Genomic DNA, 19884 nt, shown 5'->3' on the forward strand with positions numbered 1-19884 from the left:
AGAGCTGCACTTTTTCCAGCCTGTTCTGGACCTCTTTTGGGGTGCTCTTTTGGTTTATATCGGAAATGCAAAATAAATTTACCTTTTGTTTCCTAGATTCTATATATGTTGGGGTTTTTTCTGTTTTTCTGTGCTTACAGCACAGCTGTGAGTCTTTGCATCTTTGCAGCCTTCCATTGATTCCTCAGTGTGGTGCGTTTTTTTTTTTTTTGGTTTAGCTGTAGCCTGGTCCTCACTGCTTTCCTGCAGTCTGAAATCCATGTGAACCTGCAGTTTGTTACTGTTGCTGAAAACTCAATCACTATTTTTATGTCTCATACTAATGTTCAGGTATCAGACGTGTCTGGCTGTTTAAAACTGAGTCTAAGTTTAGTGATATAAGCTTATAAGTATTAGGGAATAGGTGGGAAATACCATACACAGCAGCAATGGGATTTGTCTTATCTGTTGACCAGAAATTCATTAATATCAGGGGCAAATCATGGCATGCTATGTGTTTAAACTAAATCTCCTTTCTCCCTCATTATTTAATAATTATTTAATTTTCTTTGATTCTCTCTCTTTCTTTTCCAAGTTAAAGAACCAACCATGCTCTGGCCAAATCTCTACCAAGCCAAGCAAACTCCTTCTTTTTATCCTTCCTTGATACTATAATGCTCCAACAGGACCAGTGTAAAATCCTTTGTGCTATCCTTGCCACCTGACATCTTAGAAACAGGATTTATCTCTGAATGTTTATTCTCCTCTAGTCTCCATTTGAACAGTGTAAATATTTGACTTTGCAGTTGTGACGTTAGTATAAACTTCAGAGTAAAAACTTGGCTTAATTAAGACCATCAAAATACCTGTCAGCTTTGTGTATGTACAAGAGGCTGGGTCAGAATTAGCTACCTACAGGTCATGCTGCACATGTTTCAAGGGCTTTTTATTACTTATGGCAGAATGTCTTTCAAAGGTGAATTATGCAGTAGGTACTCAGGTAAAATTAGGTAACAGGAAAGTAAATTTATATTCCTCTAAATACTGAAAGTTTTGTTCTCTCCTAAAACTTCTTTAAATGTACTCTCTCAGAATATGCTGCCACATGTGGGGTGAGATACACCAGAGCAAATATGTCATAAATAAAGATGAATTTTTAATACCCTCTTGTTTTTATGCCTGCATTCATCTCAAAGCACAGGAAAACTCCTAGAGGTCAATCTAAATGAAACAGGGATACAATCAATTAGCTTCTTCACTTGCAGTAGTAACTGCTTAAAGATGAGGAAAGACCATCTTGAAAACTTGCTGGAAGTAGAAAATAAATGTATGGAGAGAAGTACATGGATTACTGTGATCTTCCACAGTTGTGTTCGATATTATGGCTAAATTTAACAGTTGTCTTAGACAATTTTTTTAATTAAAGACTTAATAGGATAATTTGGTGAGGGGCTGAAGGTTTCACCACAGGATGAGGCAGCCAGTGGTACTGGGACAAGGATGAACAGAGAGCTGGATTGCAAACAGCAGCACTTGAGGTTTTGTACAATGCAATGCCAGGTGCAGCTTGATTTCATAAAACAATAACCCCTGGCTGATGGAGTGTAATATGGCACATCTTCAAGAATAAATGAGACAAAATATTCCAATTACAGACTAATCTTACTTCTTTCTATCCTGAGCCAAACGTTTGCCTCAATTGTTCAGCAACAAATTACCCCAGGAGCAGAGAACTACCACGGAGGATAACAAAGTGGCGTCTGCTCAGGGAGATTAACTCTTGATCAGATTCTCATATTAAGGGTTCTTGAAGGAAAAGAAGCAAACTAATTCACAGCAGATGAGACACTGATGTCTTGTTCTTTGTCTTCAGAGGAGCCTTCTGTGCTGTGTTCACCAGGAATTTTTTTTTTGGAAGCTGCTTTTTGAGGATTTGTGTGTGCCTTCTGCACAACACATGCTGCAATGAAAAAATAATCAAATTTACAGGAACAGTTTCATGGGGGCTGGGAAAATTTTAGAAGTGTTGAGTTGTGACAATTAATGCCTGTATTCAGAACCTCTGAGTTTTAATAAATGATCTGTCATTAACTCTTACATGTATTTGTGTCACAAGATTTCTTTTTCTCTTCTTTTGGATTGTTTGAAGACTGAGGCTGATTTTGCCCTGCATGCTGCAGAAGGGAATTCATAAAGAGGCCAAACTGAGATGCAGAGAGACAAGCAATGCAGAGGCATCAATTCCAGCTATACTGTGAATGTGCATTATTACTGTGTTGAAGGAGTTTTAGGGAAGAATACTGATGTATGTTCAGCAGTTGGATTTGCTCCTTTTTACTGTGTTTCCCCCACCACACCCCCAGTACATATTTTTATGTAGCTGCTCTAATGACAGCCTTTGGGTGTACTCTGCAGTCAGGGCTGGGGGTTCTTTGCAGTCACCCACAGCCTTCCCTGGGGCTTAGATGGATTTGGAATTCCTCCTTTGCTTCCAGCTGGATGTTGTTGATCTATACAGAACCTCTACAGAGTTTGAAGTGCTTCACAGTCAAGTACAAGTTACTGCAATGATTAATTAGTTTATAAATATTTTCTACAGCTTAACAAAATGTATCATTGCTGCGTTGGAAAGAGCCACTTGACACTCTGTGTGTATTTTAGGCTATGATGATCAGCTGCAATTTTAAATGTGCAAAACCACTCCACTGGAATATCTCCATGCAGATGGGAGGCAAAACTCAGCCAAATTTTTCAGTGAGTGGTTAATGGTCATTGTTTTGAAAAATTCAGGGTTTAACCTAGCATAGAATCTAAGTATAACACTTCACCTGTGTCTCCTTTATTATTAATCACCCAGATTTAGGTTAATTGAGCTACTTTGCAAGCAGACTGTTAAAGACAGTTCCTGACATCAGCTTTTTCCTTGCTCTGTGGAAAATATTCTCTTGAGAAGACCAAGAAGGAAATTAAAACAAAGCCCAGAAACCTTACATGGTCCTGACTTATTTCTGGGACAGCCCAAACAGTTGCCCCTCAGTTTAAAAATTCAGGTTTTGTTGACTTTGTTTCAGGTTGAACTGAGCAGCACACTCTAATTCCCTTTGGTTAACAGTTGCTGCCACAGCAACATTACGGAAGACTGGAAAACACTTGATTTTCAGAATATGGAAAGAAGCTCAGAGTGAAGGGGCTTTGATGAAATGTGGCAGGTCAGTGTGCTTAGGAGGTGGCTGCTAAAGGTGAATGTGGGGCAGGAGGGGTGAATAAGGGTGGCTTCTCTTTGTTTGGAGGGTGGGATTATTGGTCTGCACTGCTTGGGCTGTGGCTAGCTCTGGTAGACAGAGATAAGAAAGCACAGGTAGGATGCAAAACCAGAGGTGCTGGTGGAAATCTTTGGAGAGCCACTTGATCAAGAGCTCCTTGGGAGGGTGGTTCAGCTGCAGGAGCTGCCTCCAGCTGCAAACATTGATGAAAAGCCTTGGTTCTCCCCAAACAGCCACCCAAGGAATGACTTTGCTGTTCCTTTCCCCCTGCCCCGTAACTGGGTGTGCTCACGTTGGCTCCAGCCAGGCTGTGCTCCAGTGCACTGCACCCCATGGCTGTGTGTGCAGATTGCCTGTGATGCTATAAACTAGATTGTAAAGGTGTTTGCCAGTGTTTTGGGTTCTCAGAATGCCTGTCTATCCTTGAGACCTCTGCAGTCAACCAACTGCTCCAGGCTTAGCCAGCCACGCTGCTTGGCAAATGGAAAGGCATCTCATTATGGATAATTTGATTTAACATACCTGCTCACAAAAGCAGGTGACTCTTCATTTAGCAAGTGAGATGTTAAGGCTAATATTTCAACAGCTTTGGAATTATGGCATGGGTTGTTGTTTTGGGTTTTTTTTGGTTGTTTTTTTTCCCCCTATATTAATTTAAAGTAAAACTGAGCAATTTTGTAGTTTAGTTCTTGCGAAACTCCATGTACACACTTTGCAAAGTGTTTCAACAATCCACATTCATGTGAATAATGGTTCCCTCTTACATTAACACCGTCTAAAAAGGCTCCTGCTTGCTTTCTCCTTTCACTTAAATAAAAACCTGGGTGGGGAGGAGGGGAAACATGAAAAAAAAAATCAAAATAAAACAAAAATACCTATCCATTTCTTTCCATGCTTTCTGGCAGGAAATTGCTTCAAATTTGAGTTTTCCATAACCTCCCAGAGTCCAGGTATTCCTCTAGTTGGTAATTCTTACTGGGAAGGTGTTGTTATGATGGTTCCAATTCCTATATGGTAGAAATTTAGCCTAGGTCTTCCAGTCTTTCACCAAGTGCCAGAGATGTGAGAGCCAGGCCCTAAATCCAAGAGATTGTTCTGACCAGATCTAGAAATGTTCAGCGATGCTTCTCTTTGTTTCCTAATGGCAAGGCTGTAAAACCCATTCCTCCAGCCTCTTGTGATCCCACAGAAAATTGGGACAGAGCAGGTATGCAACTCATTATTCTCATTACTCTCATTACTGGAGTGCAGATTTTAATGTATCATGTGGGTTGGTTTTTTAAGGCACTTATTCATGAAATGCCTTTTTTAATTTTTAAGGCACTTCAATCATAAAGCTGTATTAATGCAACACAGGTTATCCTGTTGGATTACGGGATGTGCCCTAAAATTCCTACCAGAAGTCTAAAAAATGCATTCCTTGTATATTTAGAGTGCAGGAGAAGCCTTGCTGCTAATGCCCTGAAATATGTGCCAGGTCTTCAGGGCATGCTATGTAACATGGCCCCAAGAAGAAATGCCCTACTTTCAAACTGGAGAAGTTAAAACAATGAATTATAGAATTAGATGGTGAGGAAAGAGTGAAGGAGGCACAAGAACTAATTGTGGGGAGAGATGTGCAGAAGTGTTCCCAAGCTTGTACACTAGGGCAAAAGAAGTGGTACCCATCTCATTTGCACATGCACATTAAACGTATTAACCATCTTCTCACCTTATGTAACATATCTAAATAATTTAAATGTGCTCCTTATGTAACTAAAAGAAGATATTGCTTGAAGCAAAGTGTAAGGGGTAGGGGGAAGGGTTTTGATAAAAAGATTTCCTATCCATTTAGCTGTAGAAATGATAGCCCAAGTACTGTTTTTCCACAACTCTTTGGCCTAAATTTGAGTGAGATGTGCATTGGACAAGCTCTAAGAAATTAATGAGAGTTCCTTTGCTTCTTCCAATCTTATCTTGGGCTATGGCCATTACTAGTTTTGAGGAAAACTGCCCTCAGTATGTTGGATTCACTGCACCCACTGTGTATAGTGAAAATCCTCCTTTCAGTGACAGAAAACAGATCTTTGTTGTAGATAATTTTTTTGTAAATCAGATCTTTGTTCAGCTTTTTGAATGTCTTTTGATCTTTCTTATCCTTTGCAAGGACTTTGGGGACAGAGTGGCAATCAAGTCTGGCCAGGTCACACCTGGAAAGGATTGAAGTGGCCCCAGGGTAGCAAATTGGCTCAGATGAGATGCAGGTGAGGGCAATTAAATGTTGGGGCAATTAAAAACAGCTGGGAATTCCCAGCCTCCAGTTCTCTGTGGGCTCTGGAGAAGAAGGCACGCAGCAGCCAGGGTTGGTTTTGCATATTTTGTTTCATGTTTGTATGTGCTTGTGTTGTTTTGCTGTTTCTGCTGTGTGGACTTTATGGTGGAAATCATCAGGAGATTTTTATGGCTGTCTTAATTTTTTTTTTCTAATTATTTTCTGGGTTTTTTTGTGCTAAAATGAGTTGAGTAGTTGAAAGTAGCAAACTTACTTTTATCTAGAGTAGCCAAGCAGAGGCATTGCTGAGCTCATGGTCTTCAGGGTTAGCAGGTTATTGCTGTGGGAAGAGAAAGTGATCTGTTATTATTTGTTGCAACTAAAAACAACTTGAATAACTGATCACAAATGCTTTATTTGTTGGTTTTGTGTTTTGTTTTCTCTGGCTCTTTATTTTGGGTTTTGAAGTTCCTTATTTGTGACCTTAAAAGTGGAATGGTGTTCTAAAGACATTTTCCAATTACAGAAGCCTTTTTCTGTTTGAAGCTGTACAATGTGTCAAAATGCTTTTTCTCCTTTCTGTGGCAAATCTTAATTTTATTTAGCATACAGTAAACATTTATTTTTGCCCTCCTAGAGATAAAGAATTTGCATGAGAGGTTTTTGAGTTTTTCTGAAACAATATTTGTCTTGATAATTGTATGCATTTATCCAGTTTTTTGGATGTCTTTTCTTTTTTAAAACATAGGTTATTGTCATTGTTGCTCTTCAGTGAAGGTCTGTCCCTTAAAAACTTGTTTACCAAACCCAGCTTCTTAGTCTAAAATGTATAGCATCTTTACAACGTAAGCTGTGTGAAAGGAAAACTACAATATTATTACTATTCCATCTACCCTGTTAAATCCTTACCTAAATGTGTTGGTGCGTGTTGGGGGTTATTTGTTCCCTTTTTAAAACTATTTCAACACCTGGTATTTACTCAGGAAGCCCGGAGGACTCATGTGGTTCTCAAATTGCTGCTCTTCTCCAAAGCTCTCTCTGTTGCTCTTTGGCTGAGTGTGACGGACTGCTTTGCATGCCTGGGAAGGTTCATTTCTCACCAGGCAGAATCACGTGCTGACACCTCTCAGGGAGTCCCATATGCCAAGACACCTGAGCCAGCCTTTAATGCCTCCCAGCTATGTGGCAGGCCTGGAAGAACCTCTCTCAAACTTTCTCTCCTGTCACTTCGCTGGTTTTAAGAGCTGTCTTAGCAGCATGCGGAGATGAACAGACTCAGGAGTGGAGACTCTTAGGTATTCCTTTCAAGGAATAAATAAATAATGCATTCCACACTGTGCTACCAGCAGATGTTCCTTGCTCCAGCTTTATGGTTCTAGAGATAGTTAGTGGCAAGTTCAAAAGTAGTTCTACAGTATTTCTGGGGAACAACAACACCACATAAAGACACTGAGAACTGATGCAGGTTTTGGTTCCTGGAAGGCAACTTGAAATATTTGCATTTTTTAGGTTAGGAAAAGAAAGAAGAGTTAAAATTCTGAAATCATGGAGCAGTGTTCATAATGAGTAGGCTTCAGTCTCAATGATGTCTCTGGAAGATGAATTCTAGTCATTAATAAGCAGGATGCTTGTCTATTGTGGTATGCATGAATTTGTTTAGCCTCTCTTTGAGCTGAAGGTTATTGTTGACTGACTTTTCTTCAGTGTCAGTATCCTCTGACTGCATCAGTGTAATCTGTAATTCCCACTTGCAAAAGGAAGAAAGGCACTGAAGGATAGGATGGCCAGGATCAGTCTTTGGTTGGGGTTTAGGAAAGTGTTTCATTAATTGTAAAGAGATGAGGGTGTGCTCTGAATCAAACCCTTCTCTGTCAGGATAGTGAACAGGTATTGCACTGATCTGGTAGAGGACAGCATATAGCTCCTTATTCTAGGGGTGCCTACAGGCCTGTGGGGGGACAAGGGTCCCTTTACACACAGAGTAAATTAATTCCATCCCAAGTAATGTCCATCTGCTAATTTGAAGTGTGGTAAACATCTTTAAAACAAATTCTTGGGTAACTTTTTCTAGTTGTAATTTAATTTTCATTTCACTGGCTATGAAAGAAAGAAAGCAATGGTTTCAGTTTTCTGAATTCTAGAGGGCTGTTCTACAAGTGCTTTTAATTCCAGTGGATTTATTTTCTGGGGTTGGGAAATAATGGCCTGGCCATGTGCACTGTGCTGGATGTATGTGCACAAACACTCCCAGAGTTATTACTGAATACTTTCTCGGCAGATATTGACCACTAATATAAAATAAAGAGATAACAAATACTTCAAGGCATTCTGATACACCCTTCTCTCTGCCATATCAGAGAGCCATCATTGAGATTACACAGCAATATAACAAATTCAATTCATTGGTTTCTGTCCTGCAGCAGTAACGACATAGCAGCAAAGCAGGAAAAACATTCTTTCATGCACATGGTTTTTTACTCTTTCTATGATTGCTGTTTCACTTTTTTTAAGCAAAAGATGAGAAATGTGTATAGTTTCTTGAACTGATGTTTCAAATGATGGAATTCAGTATTCTCTTATGCCAGTGTTTCCTTTAGTTCTGCATTGGGGAAGTAAACTTAGATCTAGGAGAGAACTCATGTTTGGGCAGTATCTAAACTTATTCATGTACTTTATAGGGCACCACTAGTTGTGATATCTGCGGGAAGGATTAAAAATAAGTCAATTCTGGTGACCACATTAATATTGAGTCTCGACTTCCTTTAGCAACCTGCTGCACTTTGTCTTTATTGGTAGTTGAGTTTAGATGCATTTGTTTGGGTAGAAAGCCACAAAATCATGTTGGGTTCATTTGGGGTGTTTTTTTTCCCTTTGATTCACCTTTTTTTGGTTGTGTTTGCTAGCTTCCCTAAGTAAGGGGTCTTGTTTGGGAAAGGCTTCCCAGGCCATGTGTGTTGAGGAATGAGGGGATTTCTGAGTGAGGCACTGTGAGGGTACCCAGGGCAGTGGCCTTTGGCGAGCTCCCAGCTGGGCCATGGGGAAGGGATGAGCAGGACCCTCCCTGTTGTCACCCCTGAGCTGTGTCAGCCAAGGCTACACCTGACCCTCAGTGAATCCCTCTGACAGGCAGGGGGAGGAGGACGGGCTGAAAGCAAAGTTTGGGTTTTGTTGTCGATTTAAGATTCACTTTCAGTTTGCAGTTCTCTGCTTTTGTACGTCGGGAAGATTGTGTGAGAACTGAATACCTGCTCCCTTCCAGTGCTTCTGCTTTCTCAGTTTTTGTGCCAAAGCATGACAATTCCTGTGACGATGTTGCCATTTTGCTAATGGTTCATGCCCTAGTGGATACCCTCCATTGCCCTAAAATATGCAATCATTTAATTGTCATTGCAATCCTATTATATTGCCATTATGGAACGTCTGGTGGGGAAAGCTATGAACATGTTATTAGTGCTGAAAGGGACAATTTACTGAATCTCGCTAAATGCCATCACTTTTCAAAAATGAAACAAAATTACTTTATTATGCATGTCTTACTTTAATATTCTGCACAGATAATGATTGGGAGCCATTGATCTTTTTCTGAGTGGAGATTTTTTGTACAATTTTTAGTTTGTTGCAGCGGTAGGAATGCTAACAACTTCTTGGCTTCTTCCAGCATCCTTCTTTGTATTAAAAAAAAAAAGGAAGGGATAAAAGGCAACTCTTGTTGAACTGGAGCTGTGAGTACAGTTTTTGAAGTGCTTTGTGTTTAGTGACTCAAGAAATGCTCCTATTCATAAACTCATACAAGTGAATCAGATACCTTCCCCCTGACGGTCCCTCTCCCTTTTGGTTCCTCTTCCTTGCTGTTTTTAGCTGTTTTGTAAACTCTTTGGGGCACAGGGTACATCTTAATGAGTCTCTGAAATAACATTATACTCTGCTCTGTACAACCTCACTCGAGGCCTCCAATTACAGCCAAAGCACAGATAATTAACTCCCTGTGTGTGACTCTGGTGCTGGAGGAGGGTTGGTTGCATTTGAAGCACATGCAACTTGTTGTCAGTGTGGGAGCTTAAAATGGTGGGCTATTCCCAGAGATAGTAAGAATTTCAGATTCTCCAATTCATTGCACTGATTCTAAAAATTGCATTTCCTTCTGTGGCTGGCAAGTGAGGCTGAGTTGAATCATTCCCTCATCTTTGAAATTACCTCCAAAGAGCTATGGGAAATCCAAGGAAAATGTCATTGTGGAACAATATGGAGACCAACAGACTTCTCCAATGTACTATAAATTCCAGATGAAAAGCTATTTAAACCATAAGGAAAGAAAGTATCATAGAAGTCCTTTAATATCTTTATGGTTTGATATCTTGGTAAGTGCACATAAAACAAACTGAAGAGCACTACATGCAAATTATGATTAATAATTTGAGCTTAGGGGGCATTAAAAATTCTAAGGTATGGTAAATGTAATATGTATCAGGGTTAAGAATGCAGATATATGCTTACATTGCAAGTATGTCACCAAGCAAAGCAAGGATAGTCTGTTGTGACTTTTTCCTCTTTTTAATTCATGTGATATGTTTAGCTAGTTCATGTAGATTCTACAGATTTTTTTTAATCCTTGATTTCTTCATGGTAATTTTGAATTTGTAGTTCTGGGCCAGCTGATACAACACAAATAGAATTATTACTATACAACTTAGTTTGGAAAAGGGTTTTTGAAAAGCAGTTTTGAATTGCCTTGTGGCAATTCTCTTGTACATAAACTCATTTTAACTGCATAAAACCTACTATATTGCATCTAGAAACTGCAGTGAATGTGCATTTAGATGTTATGAATAACTGCAGTTAAGTAGAAATGAAACTGAAATAAATCTGAATTTTATTTGCACTTTCCCTTCATTTTAATGCCACTCAAGCTGCTGCTACCTTTTATTCTCAGAGTAACATAGCTGTTAAGGATAAAGAGAGTGTGTGTGTGTTTATCTGTGAAATGCTCAAGCACTGTTGGCCTACATGTAACGTGGTTTATAACCACAGAGGCTGTGCAATGAAATTTTGACTGCTGGACATTATTTTAAAGCCGTTTGCTCCTGTCATGGAAATGCATTACACAACGAACACAAGGTATGGCTGAGAAAACTGAATAACCAATTCAAAATTTAGGGTTTCTGTGGGTGATAAGGGTTGGTTATGCCTTGGCAATCAAGATGCTGTTAAAAGGTGTTGGGAATGTGCATGAAGGGTTGTTCCTGCAGACACTGACTGGTTCTGCAGCAGCCAGGACTTGGCTTTGTGCTGTGTCAGTGAGCACTGCCAGTGGCACTGTCTGGGTGACCATAATCCCTCTGCTCTGCAGCCACAGCTGATGTGGTGGAACCCGAGTGACTGTGGGGGAAATGTTCAACAGCACTTGAATGGCTTGGTCAGCTTAGTGTCAGTTCTGAGCATGACTCACCTGCCCAGGAACTGCAGCCTACAGAAAGATAATGTGCTTTGTCTGCCAGTGCAGCCAACAGCCTCTGAAAATTTCACCATCAAAAATCCTGGTTGACGAAGGTTTGCTTGATTTATCAGGCTGTGATGGCTTTTATTTGCCTTCCTGCTGTTCTTTTTGCTGCCAACTCATTCAAATCTAAACTTTTGGACCATTTCTCTTCTGTCAACTCTCAACTTTTGTCATGCAAGCCACCCTGCGCAATTACTGTCAGAGTGTAATTAAAATGCTAAAACAAGGTAGTAGGAGTCTGTGCATTGCCTGGTGGGCTCCTGCCAGCAGCTAATGAACAAACCCTCTGTCCTGAACACATGGATGTGCTGGAAAAACAGCCTGGATGCCGAACAAAAATCTCTTAGCAAAGCCATCACGGAGCAGTTTGAGAAGCCTCTCAAAGCACACCCTGCTCTTGCAGAGTATGAACACCCTCCTGGGGCTGGGACACACGGGGCTGGCCCTGCTCCATGCAGTGACAGTACTGTGCCTCTCTCATGCTACCCCCTCACTGTGGATCCCTTCCCTCAGCACATTCTGTGAGTCTCTGATTATCAAAACTCTTTCTGTAAGAGTTTTCTCTCTTTATTTTTTTCCCACATTTTCTAATGATTAAATCTGCATTAATAATGATTCTTTGATTAGGCTGTTAATATTTCAATTATGGTACTCGGAAACCAATGACTGGACATAGAAGGTGCATTTCTTTTTGCCCATAGCAACATTTGGAGCATAATTTCTTTGATCTCTTTTGAATTCACAATGGCACAAATAAAAAAATAAAAGCATGGATCATGCTGGCATGGAGGCTGACCAGGCTCAGGAGTTATTGCAGACTGCACTGCTGCTCTGCCTCTTCTTTTCTTAACTTTTAACTTGTTTTATCACACCCACCTCCCCTTTCCCTCCTTGAAGGAGTTATCTCAAAGACTGAGAATTAGTATAGCCAGGAAATTTTTTAATTCATGCCCTAATTAATGAATATAACGTAGTGTACACCTGTGGTGATAATACCTTTATTAGCATTGAAGCTGTTAGACATCAAAGCATTGTATCAGGCAAACCCATCTATTTCTCATTTAATGGAGTCACAATTCAAGTGTGTTTTGTTAGAATGAAATCTCATCATAACTGGAGCTCTGCATGGGGAGCAGAAACCCTTCCATGCCAAACTGCAGGTTAATAATAGGGTAGGCTGTTATGTTAGGTCACAATCCACCTTTAACATCACTGAATGTTTTATGAATTTGCTCGTTTTAACACTTGACAAGTGTCTTAAGAGGTAGATGCGTTAACATTATTTTTGCTTCATAAATAAGGGTGAAACAGTGTTCTCACCTCAACGTGAACAGTTTCAATAAAGAGAAAATGCTGCAGCTTTTGCAGCAATAATTCATTTCCTGTGTGGATAAACTGAGGCTGAAGGCAAAATAGTTTGTCTCTATCTAGTATTGTAAATACATTACTTTTCCCCTTTTAAAATTGAAATCTTTCCTATTAGACCACAAGCAATGCTGAGGTTTCTTTCCCACAGCTTCTTTTGCTTTTTTTTCCCAGTTCTTCTGCTGTTAATCCTATTGTACAACATTTCGTTAAAGGCTTTTTGTTTGTTTCTGGTTCTTCTTCTCTCTAAAATGGGAAGTTTTTTCTGGCTGAAAAAAATATCTTGGAGATTTATTGTAGAAAGGCCTGGATGTGCTTACTTTGGCAAAATTCTTTGTGATTTCATTGTTCTTTTTAAGAACCATGAAGAAAGCTGGTCATGTTCAATATTGCCTGCCCAGGCAGTGTCTTGTAGGCATGACAACAAGCATATGTTTTTGGGGAGGCAAATGCAACTGGCTTTGGAACTCATCCATCTCTTGAGACAGGGGTGGGAGGAGAGGGAAAGGTAGCAAGCAATTTGTTTTAAGACAAATATAAGATGAACATTCCCATAAGAAAACAGTAAAGAAATTCCCAATATGTAGGGTTTGATTTTCATATTCTCTGGATCATGGTCGTATTTATCTTCTGCCAGGAAGGATGAAGGGGCCAATAATGGTGTTTTCCCACTCTCCAACCTTCTTTTCCTTTTCTTCCTCCATGGATTCTTAGATTTATTTTTATCTTGGAGAAGCTGCAGTTTACTGGTGCAGTAGGTTAGCTTTTATAGTTATAAAATTTAGGGGAGAGTGATATCCTTTCCATACAACTTCCAGAGTGCTTTCTAAAGCATTTATTGCTGTAATCTTTCAGATTCAGTAAGAATCCTTGACCTTTGCTGCCTCCATTATTTTAGAGATGGTGCAAGACTCAGATTCTTCTGTACTACCACATCATAAGGGAAAATCCTTCCTTATGGAAATGGCATAGCTACATCGAATAAACAAGTCTTACACTCTTCACATTAACTGGTATAGAGATCTGCCTGCTCTTAAGTAAAAAAAGTATCACTGCATTGCATAACAGGTAAAATGGAAATAGAGCATATTCCTAATGTACAGTGATTACTTATACAAACACTCTATATTAAAAAAAGTAAAAATAATTAATTTGAAATCATGAAAATGAAACTGCCTTTTTTCTTCAAATTTTGCAAAGATTATTTTCACTCTGTTGTGTTTTGGGGCTTTATTTAACAGTCAAGGAATTCAGTCTGGCTGCCAGAATCAGCTCTTGCCACCTTTAAGGTAGGGATGTGGGTGTGGTTGTGAAGAGCTGCTGCTGGTTGAAGGTGATGTTCTCACTTTTGTGCTGACACAATAATCCATGTCAGAAAACAGACCACATTAGTAAGTTTCATTAAAAAACTTATTAAAATATGCATGTGTAACATTTCCAATTACATTGCAAGTATGAAGGGACATGGTCTCATGGGAATGCATTCAATTCTCTGAGGAACAAACATTCCAAAACACACATAAAGGGACATTGCAAGCCTGATTAACATATGAAACTCTCAGCAGTGGAGTTCCTTGAAGAAAATGAAGAAAAATGTTGGGAAGAATATTTAGAGTTTACTGTTTTACACTGCTCAACAGCTCTGTGTTCATTAACTGGCACATCCCTTCTAATTTGTGATCTCATTTGTACTGTGTCAACAGCTTTTAGCAGTGCCTCTTCACATTCTGTTTGCTTTAAAACACAGTTTCTGTAATCAGGGAGAAAACTGGGAGCAAAATCACCATTTCAAAACCTGTAGTCATCCTCATTACTGCTTCCTCCTCTGCTACCTGGCCAGGCTCTGGCTGGCTCCCCTGTGAGCTGGGGAGGTTCTGTGGGTGAGGCTTTGCACATCTGATAGAACTGATCAGTGCTTTTAGTGAAATACTGCAGGCTTTGTGACATTCTAAAAGCATTCAAGAATTAACCTTTTTTTCCCCTTTATGCTGCATTACCAAAGTAATCTCTTCTTTCATGTTTTGTCACGTGATAAAAACAGGACTGGTGTGATTTATAGAGGTAAATTTGGTAGCCCCTCTCTATTTGCTTGGACTGGATGGTACATATCAAATATGTGCCTGTCCCAATGAAGATATTACTTGAAAAAGGAAACAGAGTGTTAGTGGGTCAGATGTAGAATAAGGTGACGCTGTTGTAAGAGTGTGGGCCAGGAATGATTTACAGATTAAGCTGGCTTCCCCTATTCAAATTAGTTTGCATTTTTCTCATTATCTGTTTTGTAGTTCAATAATTTTGTAATAATTTATCTATCTCAACACAAAAGAACTCTAAACAATGACAGAAAATATTTTCCGTACATTTTAGCATTTTTTGTTATCATAGAAAATACTTTTCCATCCATTGCAGTTTTAATTTTTCCTTTTGCAGTAAGATGTCATTTTAAAATATTTTGGAGTGTTCCAATGCTCCTTGTAATTTTCTATTACCTAAATCATCCCAAGTCTTTTTACAACAAGCCCCAGTCCAACTAGAGACTTTGTCCTTGTCTCCTTTTTATCCCAGACTCTGACTCAGTTACATCGGAAGCTCCAGCACTATGAAATCTGCTCTTGTCCTGCTTCTCAACAATTTTTGAAAAGTGAAATTTGCCTGCCTGAGGACTGCATTATTCGGTTTGCTGTCACATTGTTAGTGCTCCTTCCTTTGTTGGGTTCATCTGTAATAAGTCAGAGTTCATTTAGTATAGAAACTCACAGATATACAGAAGAAGAAATTGTGAAGAGACTTTAATAGTTTCTATTCCTTACAAGAGGGCTGTCTTTAAATTTTAAAGTATTATAAAGAACTTTTGCTCTTAGCATTAATTTTCTTAAGCTCTCAATCCCTTTGACAAGGGGAATAAGAAGCAGAGGTATCACCTGGAACAAGGAGGGAGGGAGAGAGCCATCCAACCCCATGTTTCTTTGGCTGATTGATGTTTGCTGAGTTTGCAGGAGTTAATCTAAACCTTCTTGCTTAGCTCACCATCTGCTTTGGTGCTATGATAAACAAAGAGCAACAATTCAGGCCTTTTCTCCAATGTGGTTTTTTTTTTTGTGTGATGCATCCTCTGGAGATGCCTTACAGTCATTCAGGTGGCATGGGACTTTCAGAATGAAAAACAACAGGGAAAAAAAAAGAATAGAATAAATATTTTGTTCAGTAGTTGGCTGAAGTTTGAGATCTTAGGAACCTTCAAAAATAATTACAATCAAGCAGGAGGGCCTGGAAGCAGCTGTATGTAGTGAAGGAGGTCACACAGCTCTGCAGCTATCAAAATAGCTCTGTATACACTTAGTTGAATATTTTGGTTTTAGTCTTCACTGCAGCCATCTACTTCCATAGTGCTCCTTTTTCCTTGCTGTCAATGAAATGGGAGGGGAGCCTGGGGGCACAGTGTGCATCTCTGTGGGCTTTTCCAGCTGCTGGTGGAAAGACAAGCTTGTACAGATGTGGAGAGAAGGGGAAGCTGAGCTGTTCCCTAAAGCACAGCCTCAGCTCCATGGTGTTTTTCACCACAGTGCCCTTATTGAAATTTGTGTGGGTGATGTCAGTTTAATAGGCTCAGCACTTTTAGGGGACATTGACAGAAACTAAATTGGAAAAATGCAACAAATGTTAGGTTTTAGCAGAATATCGACTTAATACAGATTGAACAGGGAAGAAAAATATTGCATGGTGTGCAACTTGAACTTCACATTGTCTCATTAAAGACTCTGCAATGGATAACACTGTCTGCCTGCCTTGCCCTCAGCTGTAGACCCAGCAGATCATTCATGTAAGGAGTAATAATATACCACTCCATGGCACCTCACTGCAACTGCCACGAGGTATTTTGAAGATCTGTTTTTATTACTTACTAAAATCTGCACTCCATTTATTTCTGTGTAACTCTTTTTTTGCTCCCTCCCCACTTTTCCATGGCCCCACATCTATTTCTTATTCATTTGTTTGACCCAAGTTTCTTTTTTGTATACAGCAGTCAATTCCTTGAAACCCTCAGGTCCCCAGACCTGGGTGTGTATTGCCTTTTTTTTTTCCTTTAATGGTGTACCTACAAAAAATAAGGTAGAAGAAATATTAGTTTCTGTCAATGAGAATTTTGCCTCCTGTCTAGATTAGGTGGATTGACTGAAAAATTGAAAACTGGGCCAGTCAATTTTCACAAGAAAAAAGCCTCTAATTCTCAAAATACGAGCTCAACGTTCAATTTGATTTTTCCATCTCAACATGTTTTATGCCATCAACTACCAGTATCTATTTTGGAAACATAAACTGTGGGTTGAGGGCACATCAACTCCACCATTAATGTGAATTGAAGGCCATTGGATCTGATACCAGTAAAACACCAGTTAACCAAATAGTGGCATTGGTGGGTTTGTCAGATGGGCAGCTGGTGCTTTAGGTGGTCACTGATGAGATGGCCAAGTCTGTGCATGTTCCCTTGGCTGGGGAGCTGCGGGGGATAAGGAAGTTACTCAGGAACAACTAGTTCATGGTCAGGTTTGTGAGGGTATTTTTGGCTTTGTTTATTTTCCCCCCAAAATTAATTGCTTAATATAATCCTGTTGTTTACTCACCAGAGGATAAAAGAGAATTTGCCAACTGTGCAAAGAGTGGGCTTTTGGTGGGAGGGACTTGTGATGTATTTGTGGCCTGAGTCCCACTGTGACTGTGCAATACTGATATTTAGTGCTTTCCAGTTCCTAAGCAGTAATTCTACACAACTCATTATTTATGTTCAGTAAATGCCAAGAGCTTCTTTTTTTTTTTTAATGAAAAAAGGACTCATAAGTTTGTTCACTAGCCTCTCAAATACTGAGTCTTTTCCCTTGAGTGCAGGAAAAGCTGTTTGTCTCCTTTCAGAAAGCATCCAGGTTTGACCCTTCATGCCTAAACTATAATGTGAATGTGAAATTCCACAAAATCCAGAGAAAGAATATTAATATTTCTCTCCATGTTTCTCTTTTCATGATTGCAACACAAGCACTGAATGTGATTTTCCTGTCTTGAAACAAACATACCAATAAGTCTATCTGGTCTGCCAAGAAAAGATGCAACATCCAGACAGTTCTTTGTACTGTCAGATGAAATGAGGCTATTTTGACTAGTGTTTAGGATATACAACATATGGCACACTGCTGATTTTTGCTTCCAAGGGATCATATTGGATTCACGTATCTGATGATATAATTCTAACTGCACCCTAAAAAGTACTGAAATGGCAACTCAGCATGTTTTTTTTTGAAGGTGTCAGAACCATAAAAAGTTGTTGCTGGCTCTGTTCCAGCAATTCTTTTATTAAAGGTATTTTCTTAGCTTTTAACTAATCACAGCTGCCTTGAGGGCAGCAAAACACAAGTTAGGCAGACTGGGAGGTGCTTTTGTGTTTTGCCTTTCTGCTCCCCTCAGCAGACATTGGCTGTGGTTTCAGTCTTCTGATACCTGACCTCCAACCTGAAACCTCACCCAGGAGAGCAGGGCCCAAACCCTGCTGCTCAGCACTCCCTGAGTGTTGGGGAAACAGCTGCTTTGGGACTCGCTGCAGAGGAGGCTTTTGGGTGATGCTGAAGCCTGATTCCCAATTGCACTGGTGTTCAGGGGGCTCAGGAGAACAGCAATGCTCATGTCACCTCATCATTAACCTCTCAGTAGTCGTCAGAAGCCACTGCTCCTGGGTTTGGGCAGCAAAGAGATTGTGGCTGGTTTATGTCTTTGATAAGGCATAGGATTATAGAGTGGCTTGGGCTGGAAAGGACTTTAAATCCCATTCCACCCCTGCCGTGGTCAGGGACAACTTCCACAGACCAGGCTGCTCCAAGCTCCTGGTCTTGGGCACTTCCAGGGATGAAGCCACAGCTTCTCTGGGCAGCCTGTGTAGGGCCTCACCACCCTCATGGGGAAGAGTTAATTTAAATCTTTTCTCTTTCCATTTAATGTCATTTCCCCTTGTTCTGTCACTACGTGATTGCATATTGGATGCTTTACTAAGGGTGATATTTTTCTAGGCTCAGAAGGAAAACAAAAATGACATATATTCATTGTATCTGCATGTGATTCAAGCTAGTTCCATGTTGGTCAGGTTGTCTTCTTTGGCACATGAAAGATATGATTTTGGCTATGGTTTAGTCTAAACCTGGACTATGAAGTATGTTTTTGTGGTTGAGTAAACTCCAGGCTGTACTGTATCCTTTGCTCCTCCTGTACCTGTGGACTTTACAGGACAAAATATTCAGGGGGCTTGTTCAGCTCTCTGCTGTATCTGGGAAAGTTTCGTAGGGTTCACTTTCTTTATCTGAGGAGAACAAACAAAACTGAGCAGCAGCCAAGCTGCTGTGTAAATTTGGTTCTTAGGGAAACAGTGGGCACCAGTTTAATACACACATTTGGACTTTTGGGTTGCTCCAATGCTCTCTGGAGGGCATTGTACTGTAGCCTGAACTCACCCAGCAGATGACAATCTGGTTTATATAATGCTCCTGTAAAAAACAGATTCATCACCTTAATTAGGTGGCCTTTTGGACTTTTTTTGAATGCCATTTTAGGGTACCAGGTATTACACATGGGAACACTCCCCTATGCTCTGGTGTTATTGACCACAATAAATAAATGGTTTTTTTCACGTCACCTGTGTGGTCCAATAAACACACTATGGTCCTGCCCATCTCTTTACTTGTCTTTTTACACAAATTTAATATTCCTGCTACAGTATTTTCTTGCAGTCTCATTTTCTGTTAACTTTCAATTTTTATAGGCTGAAAAGTACCTCAGGGAAAGAGCTTGCTGATTGGTTTTTTGTTTTTTTTTTTTTTTCTTGTAAAAAGCTATTTTTATAACCTCTACAGTTTCTTCTCTCTTTTCAGTGCTTGCTTTTTCAAAAGGAATAGCAAATTGACTGTATCTGAGAGCTGATATGCCTATTTTGCTCATAACTTTTAGCTGCTATTTCCTTAGAAATGTCCTGATGATACATATGGTGTGTATGAACAAGCTGCCCTATCTGCATTTCCTTTTATTTCTTTTCACCCAAAGGCTTCTCGTTCCTAAAATTTTGATGTAAAAACCTTTTTTTTTTTTGTTTAAAATCTGCCTTATTCTCAGATGATCCCTAACTCGGTTTTATTCAATCATTAAATTATAAGGCATTAAATTATATGGTGCCACCTTGTTATTTCTGTCATTTCCTCACTGATCCACAAGCACACGACCTGAAAGCGAACTTTCCCTTTAAAGTCTTCTAAAAATATTTCTTGCTGGGATTTGCTGCTGCTGCAGCTTGTGTCTGACATGAGCTGCTGCTGTTATTCCTTTGCTCCATTTCAGTGTGACTGCAGGAGCAGAACCCACCTGGGTGGGCAAGAGCTGCACCGATTCCAACCTGTGGGTGCACGATGATGAGATTTTTTAACAGATATTCACACCTTTGCAACCCCACTGCTGCTTTCTTGAGGAAGTTTCCTGTCCCAAATCATAAGGGGTTAAAAACA

The 19884-nt window shown here is 39.8% G+C and overlaps 1 long non-coding RNA gene across 5 annotated transcripts in view; it reads left to right on the forward strand.

Moving 5' to 3' along the window:
• The first annotated feature begins 5541 nt into the window (after nucleotides 1-5541).
• Nucleotides 5542-19884, forward strand: part of LOC135281571 (uncharacterized) — a 311787-nt gene continuing 297444 nt past the window's right edge. For all 5 annotated transcript variants that reach the window (XR_010348176.1, XR_010348175.1, XR_010348177.1 and 2 more), the window contains exon 1: nucleotides 5542-5583. This is a non-coding gene — a long non-coding RNA (uncharacterized LOC135281571). The remainder of the gene's footprint in view (nucleotides 5584-19884) is intronic.

The sequence above is a fragment of the Passer domesticus genome, chromosome 15 (genome assembly GCF_036417665.1).
Source record: "Passer domesticus isolate bPasDom1 chromosome 15, bPasDom1.hap1, whole genome shotgun sequence".
Lineage (NCBI taxonomy): Eukaryota > Metazoa > Chordata > Aves > Passeriformes > Passeridae > Passer > Passer domesticus.